The sequence below is a fragment of the Bos mutus genome, chromosome X, assembly GCF_027580195.1.
Source record: "Bos mutus isolate GX-2022 chromosome X, NWIPB_WYAK_1.1, whole genome shotgun sequence".
In the NCBI taxonomy this organism is placed as follows: domain Eukaryota; kingdom Metazoa; phylum Chordata; class Mammalia; order Artiodactyla; family Bovidae; genus Bos; species Bos mutus.
Window position 1 is genome coordinate 115,724,472 of NC_091646.1, and position 11,941 is coordinate 115,736,412.

General features: G+C 43.2%; 1 non-coding gene across 1 annotated transcript; it reads right to left on the reverse strand.

Moving 5' to 3' along the window:
* Positions 1-10,801: 10,801 nt before the first annotated feature.
* On the reverse strand, positions 10,802-10,909 carry LOC138986518 (U6 spliceosomal RNA). Its single transcript, XR_011463334.1, has one exon. It is a non-coding gene; the product is annotated as a U6 spliceosomal RNA (small nuclear RNA).
* Between the last annotated feature and the right edge of the window lie 1,032 nt (positions 10,910-11,941).

Here is an 11,941-nt window from a genome sequence, read left to right on the forward strand (position 1 = left end):
AACTAAGGTCTCCCAAAACCCTATAGCGTGGCCAAATAATAATGATAATAAAATCTACAGTATCTTCGGATTTCAGGTTCAATATGGCAGATTAAATATATCCATTTATCTCTACTCTGTCCACAAAACCCCACTAAATGATAGTAAAGGAATAAAAAGAAAAGATATGTTCTTATTGACAAAATGGGAGAGCAAGTAACAGCAGCCAAGTGGGGACAAGGACATTTTAATGCTTCAGAACCCTGGAAAGGCTCAGGAATTCTAAGCTATCTCTGAAGGTTTAGGAAAAATTGATATCAGAGTGGGTATCTAGCCTGTCTGCTACAGTTTAAAACAAAACGAAGAAACAGCAGTACAAGCATACTATGAGTTATAGAAGCAAAGAGATGAAACTGCTAAGGATTTAAAATGGTTGTTTCTGGGAAGTGGGATGGGAAAAAGCATTTCTGAGTTTTGTTTTTCTGAGAGCCTTGTGTCATTTGGCCTTTAAAATCAAATTCTGAGCAATTATACTTCAATTAAAAAAAAAAAAAAAAAAAAATGAAAATATTAAGTATATACAAAACTTAGATTTTTTTAAAAAGCTGCTTTTGAAATGCATTTTGGAGTAAAGGTATGCAAATACTGTAGATAAGAATTTAAAATTGTAAAATCTTTCTATGTGACAGGTGGGCAATATGGATCTAAAATTCCAATGTGTGGAACATTTAGTCTGGCATTTTCACGCTTGGAATTTGTCTTGAGGAAGTAATTGGACAACCACTGCTTTGATTATAAAACAGAAAAATTGGAAACTATCTACATGCCCAACACCAGAATTTTGATTTGAACAAGTGATGGCTCTTCCATACAGTGAAATTATATGCAAATACTTTAAATGATGGATTGCACACGTCCCAGACGGTCAAAAATTTTAAAAGCCTGAAAACACCAAGAGTTGCTGGTCATGTGAAACCGCGAAATGTTGATATAGCGCTGTTGAGTGTGCACCGGTACACTGTCTTTGGAGAAAAAGCAAAAATTGGCAAAACATAAATGAAAATCATGATGGCGTGATCACTCATCTAGAGCCAGACATCCTGGAGGTGAAGTCAAGTGGGTCTTAGAAAGCATCCCTACAAACAAAGCTAGTGGAGGTGATGGAATTCCAGTTGAGCTATTTCAAATCCTGAAAGATGACATTGTGAAAGTGCTGCACTCAATATGCCAGCAAATTTGGAAAACTCAGCAGTGGCCACAGGACTGGAAAAGGTCAGTTTTCATTCCAATCCCAAAGAAAGGCAATGCCAAAGAATGCTCAAACTACCGCACAATTGCACTCATCTCACACACTAGTAAAGTAACGCTCATAATTCTCCAAGCCAGGCTTCAGGAATACGTGAACCGTGAACTTCCTGATGTTCAAGCTGGTTTTAGAAAAGGCAGAGGAACCAGAGATCAAATTGCCAACATCCACTGGATCATCGAAAAAACAAGAGAGTTCCAGAAAAACATCTATTTCTGCTTTATTGACTATGCCAAAGCCTTTGACTGTATGGATCACAATAAACTGTGGAAAATTCTTCAAGAAATGGCAATACCAGACCACCTGACCTGCCTTTTGAGAAAGGAAGCAACAGTTAGAATGGACATGGAACAACAGACTGGTTCCAAATAAGAAAAGGAATACATCAAGGCTGTATATTGTCACCCTGCTTATTTAACTTCTTTGCAGAGTACATCATGAGAAACACTGGGCTGGAAGAAGCACAAGCTGGAATCAAGTTTGCCGGGAGAAATATCAATAACCTCAGATATGTAGATGACACCACCCTTATGGCAGAAAGCGAAGAGGAACTAAAAAGCCTCTTGATGAAAGTGAAAGAGGAGAGTGAAAAAGTTGGCTTAAAGCTCAACATTCAGAAAACTAAGATCATGGCATCTGGTCCCATCACTTCATGGGAAATAGATGGGGAAACAGTGGAAACGGTGTCAGACTTTATTTTGGGGGGCTCCAAAATCACTGCAGATGGTGAGTGCAGCCATGAAATTAAAAGACACTTACTCCTTGGATGGAAAGTTATGCCTAGATAGCATATTCAAAAGCAGAGATATTACTTTGCCAACAAAGGTCCATCTAGTCAAGGCTATGGTTTTTCCAGTGGTCATGTATGGATGTGAGAGTTGGACTGTGAAGAAAGCTGAGCGCCGAAGAATTGATGCTTTTGAACTGTGGTGTTGGAGAAGACTCTTGAGAGTCCCTTGGACTGCAAGGAGATCCAACCAGTCCATCCTAAAGGAGATCAGCCCTGAATATTCATTGGAAGGACTGATGCTGAAGCTGAAACCCCCATACTTTGGCCACCTCATGCAAAGAGTCGATTCATTGGAAAAGACCCTGATGCTGGGAGGGATTGGGGGCAGGAGGAGAAGGGGACGACAGAGGATGAGATGGCTGGATGGCATCACTGACTCGATGGACGCGAGTTTGAGTGAACTCTGGGGTTGGTGATGGACAGGGAGGCCTGGCGTGCTGTAATTCATGGGGTTGCAAAGAGTCGGACACGACTGAGCGACTTAACTGAACTGAAAAGTTAAATATACACTTTGATCAGCAATTCTCATAGGGAGTCTAAAATGACAACCATAAACTATAGAGAGCATGGAAGTCTCCAGACCAGAATACTGGAATGGGTAGTTCTCTTCTCCAGGGGATCTTTGCGACCCAGGACTCGAACCCAGGTCTCCTGCATGGAAGGTTGCTGTTTTACCAGCTGAGCGGTATTCCAGGGAAGCCTGAGACCTTCTACAGACTTTTACAAATATTACATTCTGGGGTGGGAGGGGGGAGAAGTGAACGAACACACCTACCTACATAAGTTTACGACCTACCTCCCTAAGTTTGTGAACAAAGAAAACGAACCTATATGAATAATGCAACTATGAAAGTTGAATACCACTAAATCCAGTAGTAATAACTGTGAACTGCTGCTAAGTCGCTTCAGTCGTGTCTGACTATGTGTGACCCCACAGACGGCGGCCCACCAGGCTCCCCCGTCCCTGGGATTCTCCAGGCAAGGACACTGGAGTAGGTTGCCATTTCCTTCTCCAGTGAATGAAAGTGAAAAGTGAAAGTGAAGTCGCTCAGTCCTGTCCGACTCCTAGAGACCCCATGGACTGCAGCCTACCAGGCTGCTCCGTCCATGGGATTTTCCAGGCAAGAGTACTGGAGTGGGGTGCCATTGCCTTCTAGGATTAAAAAAAAAAAAAAAAAAACAAAAACGTGGCTCACAGAGTAAACAACTTGCCTGCATTGCAGGAGATGCGGGTTCGATCCCTGGGTTGGCAAGATACCAGAAAAGGGGAAAGCTAACCACTCCACTATACTAGCCTGGAAAATTCCACAGACTGCATAGTACATGGGGTCGCAAATAAGTCGTACACGACTAACTGACTTCCACGACCAAACCCCGAAATCCGAAATGGTAAACGCAGAAAGCTTCAAAGCCTAAAATAATCGGACGAAACCAGTTATTTTCCAAGTTCTACTTTTTGACACCAAAATATTGGTCTTGTTTAGTCTTACAAGACCTCCAAAAATTAGTTGGGAAAGCAAGATTGTCTTTCTTGGTTCTACTTGACTTAGTCTGCACGGTGGTACCGGAGACCAAGCTCAAGTAGGACCAAGAAAGAGAGGGCGGATACCGGACCGGGTCTCGGCACGGACGGTTGGGAGGAAGCGCACTCCTAATACACTGAGGATGAGAAAGAAAAAAAAAAACAGTCCCAGTGAAGAGGTTGTAGCAGATCTTTTCACCTTAATGGACGAAGGCTCATTCTTCGAAATACTATGTTTGAAGGAAATTACGATAAATTCGAATAATAAATTGAACATACTGGGTGCGGTGCGTGTTCGTTATGCAAATGAACGCTGAGGCCCCGCCCCCGAGATTCACGCCTCCCCCCATACCGGCTCCCGTGAAGCCAGCTTCCAGTCCGTTGTTCCCAGGCCCCTGACTCCATGTTTTCTCCTCCTCGACACTCTGGGTCTGATTTCTTTTGAATAAGGCTTTTCTTGATGGCTTAAGATAATGATATATGGGCGCTGCATTTGACAGAGAAGGTTCCCTATAATGTCGAATGAAACAGTGTGCTGAGTGCACAGTCGTGCCAAACTATTTGTGACCCCATGGACTGTAACCCTACAGGCTCCTCTGTCCGTGGAATTCTCCAGGCAAGAATACTGCAGTGGGTAGCCATTCCCTGGTAGCCATACCCAAGTGGGTAGCTTGTCCAGGAGATTCTTCCCAAGGAGTGCACCTGGGTCTCCCATATTTATTGTAAGCGGACTCTAAACTGTCTAAGCCACCAGGGTGACTCTAATCAGTAATTTAAAACAAAATTTGTCTACCAATATAGGAGGAGCCAGTTCCATCCCTGGGTCATAAAAATTGTCCAGTTCCTTTGCTCAGTCGTCTCCAAACAGTTCTCCTGGGGCTGGTTCAAACACATGACCACCGAGACAGTGGGTGCTATATAATGAGTCAATGTCCCTTTCATCTCCTCTTTCACTTTCATCAAGAGGCTGTTTAGTTCTTTGCTTTCTGCCATAAGGGTGGTGTTATCTGCATGTCTGAGGTTATTGATGTTTCTCCCAGAAATCTTCATTCCAGCTTGTGCTTCATCCAGCGTGATATTTCACATGATATACTCTGCATATAAGTTAAATAAGCAGGGTGACAATATGCAGACTTGACATTCTCCTTTCCCGATTTGGAACCAGCCAGATTTTCAATGTACAGTTCTGTTGCTTATTGACCTGCATACAGATTTCTCAGGGTCAGGTCAGGTTGATTGGTCAGTAAGATTGATTGGCCTTTGGTTCTCATAATCGTGAATGGGTTTTCCAGGAGATTTTTCTAGTGCCGGGAAAGATCCAAGACAGGAGGAGAAAGGGACGACATTGGGAAAAACGATTAGATAGCATCACCGACTCGGTGGACATGAGTTTGCAAATGCTCTGGAAGTTAGGGACGGTTAGGAAAGCCAGTCGGAGAAGGCAATGGCACCCCATTCCAGTACTCTTGCCTGGAAAATCCCATGGATGGAGGAGCCCGGTAGGCTGTAGTCCATGGGGTCGCTAAGAGTCGGACACGACTGAGTGACTTCCTTTTCACTTTCATGCATTGGAGAAGGAAATGGCAACCCACTCCAGTGTTCTTGCCTGGAGAATCCCAGGGACGGTGGAGCCTGGTGGGCTTCCGTCTATGGGTTCACACAGAGTCAGACGCGACTGAAGTGACTTAGCAGCAGCAGCAGAAAAGCCGGTCGGACAGAACTGAGCAAATTAAGTGGACAGTTTTCACGACCCTGGGATGGAACCTGGCCCTCCTATTTTGGCAGTCATATTTCTTTCTTTCTTCTTTTTTTTTTTTTAATTATTGTTTGCTGCTGCTGAGTCACTTCAGTCGTGTCCGACTCTGTGCGAACCATAGACGGCCACCCACCAGGATGCCCCGTCCCTGGGATTCTCCAGGCAAGAACACAGGAGTGGGTTGCCATCTCCTTCTCCAATGCATGAAAGTGAAAAGTGAAAGTGAAATCGCTTAGTCGTGTCCGACCCACAGCGACTCCATGGACTGCAGCCTTCCGGGCTCCTCCATCCATTGGATTTTCCAGGCAAGAGTACTGGAGTGGTGTGCCATTGCCTCTCCAAATACCGATTAGCATCAAGGTCAAGAGTCCGCTTACAAAGCGGGAGACCCAGATTCGATCTTGGGGAAGCTTCTGAAGATGGGAATGGCTACCCAGTGCACTATTGTTCCTGGAGAATTCTACCGACAGAGGTACCTTGGAGGGTTACAGTCCATGGGGTCACAAATAGTTTGGCACGACTGTGCACTCAGCACACTGTTTCATTCGACATTATAGGGAACCTTCTCTGTCAAATGCAGCGCCCATATATCATTATCTTAAGCCATCAAGAAAAGCCTTATTCAAAAGAAATCAGACCCAGAGTGTCGAGGAGGAGAAAACATGGAGTCAGGGGCCTGGGAACAACGGACTGGAAGCTGGCTTCACGGGAGCTGGTATGGGGGGGAGGCGTGAATCTCGGGGGCGGGGCCTCAGCGTTCATTTGCATAACGAACACGCACCGCACCCAATATGTTCAATTTATTATTTGAATTTATCGTAGATTTCCTTTAAACATAGTATTTCGAAGAATGAGCCTTCTTCCATTAACGTGAAAAGATCTGCTACAACCTCTTCACTGAGACTGTTTTTTTTTCTTTCTCATCCTCAGTGTATTAGGAGTGCGCTTCCTCCCAACAGTCCGTGCCGAGGCCCAGTCTGGTATCCACACTCCCTTTCTTGGTCCTGCTTGTTCTTAGTCTCCGGTACCACCGTGCAGACTAAGTCAAGTAGAACCAAGAAAGGGAATATTATCTCACCCAACCAATTTTTGGAGGTCTTGTAAGACTAAACAAGACCAATATTTTGGTGTCAAAAAGTAGAACTTGGAAAATAACAGGCTTCGGCCGACTGTTTCAGACTTTGAAGCTTTCTTTGTTTACCATTTCGGGTTTGGTCGTGGAAGTCAGTTAGTCGTGTACGACCTATTTGCGGCCCCATGTACTATGCAGTCCATGGAATTTTCCACGCTAGTATAGTGGAGTGGTTAGCCTTCCGCTTTTCTGGGATCTTCCCAACCCAGGGATCGAACCCGGGTCTCCTGCAATGCAGGCCAATTGTTTACCAGGTGAGCCACGTCTTTTTTTTAAGTCAACTTTCATAGTTGCATTATTCATATAGGTTCGTTTTCTTTGCTCATAAACTTAAGGAAGTAGGTCGTAAACTTATATAGGTAGTTGTGTTCATTCACTTCTCCCTCCTCCCACCCCAGGATGTAGTATTTGTAAAAATCCGTAGAAGGCCTCAGCTGGTAAAACAGCAACCTTCCATGCAGGAGACCTGGATTCGAGTCCTGGGTCGCAAAGATCCCCTGAAGAGAATAGCTACCCATTCCAGTATTCTGGCTTGGAGAATTCCATGCACTCTATAGTTCATGGGAGTCATTTTAGACTCCCTATGAGAATTGCTGATCAAAGTGTATATTTAACTTTTCATTTATGTAATGCAAATTTTTGCTTTTTCTCCCAAGACAGTGTACCGGTGCACACTCAACGGCACTATATCAGCATTTCGTGGTTTCATATGCCCAGCAACTCTTGGTGTTTTCAGAATTTTTGACCATCTGATACGTGTGCAATCCATCATTTAAAGTATTTGCATATAATTTCACTGTATGGAGGAGCCATCACTTGTTCAAATCAAAATTCTGGTGTAGGGCGTGGAGATAGTTTACAATTTTTCTGTTTTATAACCAAAGCAGTGGTTGTCCAATTACTTCCTCATGACAAATTCCTAGAGTGAAAATGCCAGACCAAATGTTCCACACATTGAAATTTTTGATACATATTACCCACCTGTCACCTGGAAAGATTTTACAATTTTACATTATCTACAGTATTTGCATACTTTTACTCCCAAATGCATTCCAAAAGCAGCTTTTTTAAAAAATGTAAGTTTTGTATATACTTAATATTATCTTTTTCTGTTGTTGCTGTTTTTAAATTTATTTTTTAATTGAAGGATGATTCCTTTCAGAATTTAATTTTAAAGGCCAAATGACACAGGGCTCTCAGAAGAGCAAAACCCAGAAATGCTTTTTCCCATCCCAGATTCCACTTCGCAGAAGCAACCATTTTACATCCTTAGCAGTTTCATCTGTTTGCTTCTATAATTCATAATATGCTTATACTGCTGTTTCTTCGTTTTGTTTAAAATGTAGCAGACAGGCTAGATGCCCACTCTGATATCAATTTTTCCTCAAACTTCAGAGATAGCTTAGAATTCCTGAGCTTTCCAGGGTATTGAAGCATTAAAATGTCCTTGTCCCCACTTGGCTGCTGTTACTTGCTCTCCTGTTTAGTCAATAAGAACATATCTTTTCTTTTTATTCTTTTACTGTCATTTAGTGGGGTTTTGTGGACAGAGTGGAGATAAATGGATATATTTAATCTGCCATATTGAACCTGAAATCCGAAGATACTGTAGATTTTATTATCATTATTATTTGGTCACGCTATAGGGTTTGGGAGAAGGCAATGGCACCCCACTCCAGTACTCCTGCCTGGAAAATCCCATGGACGGAGGAGCCTGGTGGGCTGCAGTCCATGGGGTCGCTGAGGGTCGGACAGGACTGAGCGACTTGACTTTCACTTTTCACTTTCATTCACTGGAGAAGGAAATGGCAACCCACTCGTGTTCTTGCGTGGAGAATCCCAGGGACGGGGGAGCCTGGTGGGCTGCCGTCTATGGGGTCACACAGAGTTGGACATGACTGAAGTGACTTAGCATAGCATAGCATAGCATAGGGTTTGGGAGACCTTAGTTCCCCGTTCAGGGATTGATCCTCTGCCCCGCAGTGGAGTTCCAACCACTGGACCATCAGGGAATTCCCGTTACTTTTAGAAAATTTTTAAAAACTTTGAAAACAATTAGAGTAGTATCTATGTTAGAAAGGCCTCTCTGAAAATCGGTTAACACTTGGGACACTGATGGACGTTAAGAAACATGGAATCAGCTGAGCGCCCCCTACTGGAATATCTTGCCCAAAGAAGTCTGACTTTCCCTGGGGCCTCTGTTCATGGCCCAGCGCTTCACAATCATGGCGGTCAACCAAAGGAGTTGGACAGTTTCTAAAAATCTTATGCCCAGGACTCCACCCTGGGCCAATTAAATTTTTCTCTCTGTGTGTGGGGATTGAGCATCAGCATTTTTAAAGCTCTTGAGTGGTTCTAGAGTGCAGAGTCACTGTTCTCTGCTAAGCAACTCACTGGTTTAGCCGGTTTATAACAGCATGGTAATATTTGGACCGGAATCCGTCCCGTGTCCTTGTTATGCAGTTACTTTTGTGTGTTGTCTAGATTCTGGATAGTGTCTATTTTCATGCTCTAATTTCATAAGCATGTCTTCTATTAATCTGAGTAATGAAGCACACAGCGGCCTTAACATAGTATATTTGTGCCACACTCATTTGGCAGAGGCATAGGATTTAGCTCAGTCCTCACATCACATTTATACTCTGCAGGAAGTCGCCATGACAGAGTGAAAACTGTCCAGTGATGTGGCCATTTTGTTGCATGTGGATTTTTGCATTGCTGGAGTGCAGTAATGGCAGAGAATATTATAGTCTTAATGACTATTATTGTGATTATAACGTGGATACTTGAGTCGTAGTCACCAAAACCCTCCATTATTATGAATTGATCCAATGTCTATATGGGGTTGCAAAGAGTGGGACACGACTGAGCACACCCAGACACACTATATTAGCCTCCCGTCCACCCCAGCCCCTCCGCAAAGCGTTATTGAGAACAGGCTTCATTCTTAGAGGGGCTGGTTAGTCTTGCTGCGTTTTAGCTTTAGCCTGCAAAAAGTATAGTCATTACTCATCATGGTTATCAGAAAAGAACAAGATGGGTCAATATATATCATCAAGACTGGATGAGGGGAAAATCCTACAACAAGATTTAGAGTACAGGACCGTGTGGAGGGAATTCTCTGGTGGTTAGGGTTCCATGCTTTCATTTCCAAGAGAGCGTGTTCAATCTCTGCTGGGGGACTAAGATCCTACAAACTGAGTGAAGCGACCCCCACCCCCACGAAGATGGTGACTGGGTTGCAGTGATCTTTTATAATGAAGGACAGGTTACTGAATTTGAGAAGTCTACAGTGAAAGTAAAATGTGTTCTTAAAACTCAAGACCATCTCAGGGCAGTTGCAATTCTAACAACAGGAGCTGACAGGGTCCTCTACTCCAGAAGAGAATTTTTAGTTTTCAGGGAAAACGGTAATATTTAAACCTTAAAGAAATCAGGATGGACTGAATAAATGCTATAAAATATTATAGTTTAACAACTGAAATCATAAATGACTTTATGCAAACAAATCCCTCAGTGTGAGGATCACATAACCAAAGTGATTTGTGAGAAATGCATAACTGCATGAAATTAAAACTTCATGAATATTCATGTCATCTGCCATGACTTACTAGTTTTCCAAGCATCTTTGGGGCACTGTAACATGCATTTTGTAATTTTATTTTCTTCTTATCAACATAGTTGGATACTTTCATAAACTAATCATTTATTAAAATAGTCTGTCTTCTCCCAATGCAACTAATTGATTATATTAACTATATCAAAATTTCTACATTTTTTTAACTCAAAAATAATTTGTTAAAATTAATGCACCTAATTTCAGGGTTGAAAGATGTGTATCTTTACTTTAAAATGGTGGGAAAGTCTACCAGAAAGAGCAACCTACCAAATAATTCACACTATAGAAGCACATGCAGAGTCCTAAGGCAATGGCACCCCACTCCAGTACTTTTGCCTGGAAAACCCCATGGACGGAGGAGCCTGGTAGGCTGCAGTCCATGGGGTCACTAAGAGTTGGACATGACTGAGCGACTTCATTTTCACTTTTCACTTTCGTGCATTGGAGAAGGAAATGGCAACCCACTCCAGTGTTCTTGCCTGGAGAATCCCAGGGACAGGGGAGCCTGGTGGGCTGCCGTCTATGGGTCGCACAGAGTCGGACACGACTGAAGTGACTTAGCATAGCATAGCAAAGCAGTCAAGAAGGCAAATAAATAGTTGCAAGTTGTATGTAATCTTGTTTTCTTTCAGTAAACTTTAAAAATTTTCTGTGAATCGTATTCATAATATTATTATATTAATGCTCAAAATTGTAAAAAAATATGGAACGCTTCTCCGAATTTGTGTGTCATCCTTGCGCAGGGGCCATGCTAATCTCTGTATCATTCGAGTATTAGTATATGTGCTATTGAAGCGTCTAGCACTGTAACATTCTTTTGATTGTGCAAAATCATCTTGGTTATAACGGGGCATCTGAAAGCACCATGAGGACAAATACCTGCCTTGTCTCCTAAAAGATAAGCTTTTTTAATTTTCAGATATGACACATTGAGACTTGTCACTTTGTGTAAGTTAGCACTTCTGCGTATAGGAGATTCTGCCACTGTGACGAGTGCATAGTAGCAGCACACAACCTCCTGAGATTGGCAAGGTCAGCTGAGGACTTATTTGCCATCAACTGCTGTAATCGCAAAATACATGGATATTGTTAATTCTTGTGTGATATTGACTCCATGCACCTAAAATAGGCTTTAAAGACAGTATGGTTTGATGCTCTATTTACCTTTTAAATGATTTTTGTTATTTAGGTTTATTTGCATAAACACATCATCCAGCCTTCAGGGTGGGCACATCAGCCCTTAGATGCCACCCAAGAACCTCAGAGAAAGCTCATGAACATGAAATGTGGTTCTCAGAAAGCCTTACCTCTGTGCTTGGTAGAGCGCACACTCTGGAATGTGCTGTGAGAAATATCTGATTCAGTAGGACTATTCATTGTCCCCCTGGGAAGTTGGATCCTCTTAATTTGGGCCTGTGGCAATGGGAGTGGGCAATGGTGACAACTGGAGGCACTTGCAACTAGAAAGTCAGTGTCAGCTGAGGATGCTACAGGAAGAGTAAAAAGCACCAGAAAGTTCTATAGCCCTGAGCGCATCAGTGCATTGGTGCAGCGCCGTCAACTCCTGCGTGCTCGCTCAGTCATGTCCTACTCTGCCACCCCACGGACTATAGCCCACCAGGCTCCTCTGTCCATGGAATTTCCCAGGCAAGAACACTGGAGTGGGTTGCCAGTTCCTTCTCTCAGCTCATGAGGTCCATTCTATCCTCAGGGGTCTTGGTACCATGCAAGACGCTGAGCCAGCAGGTCTGGGGTTGGGGGGCGGCCTGAGACCCTGCATATCTAACCCCTTAATTCTGTTTCCTTTATGAAGCTCCTTTTTGTGAAGCTCATGTAT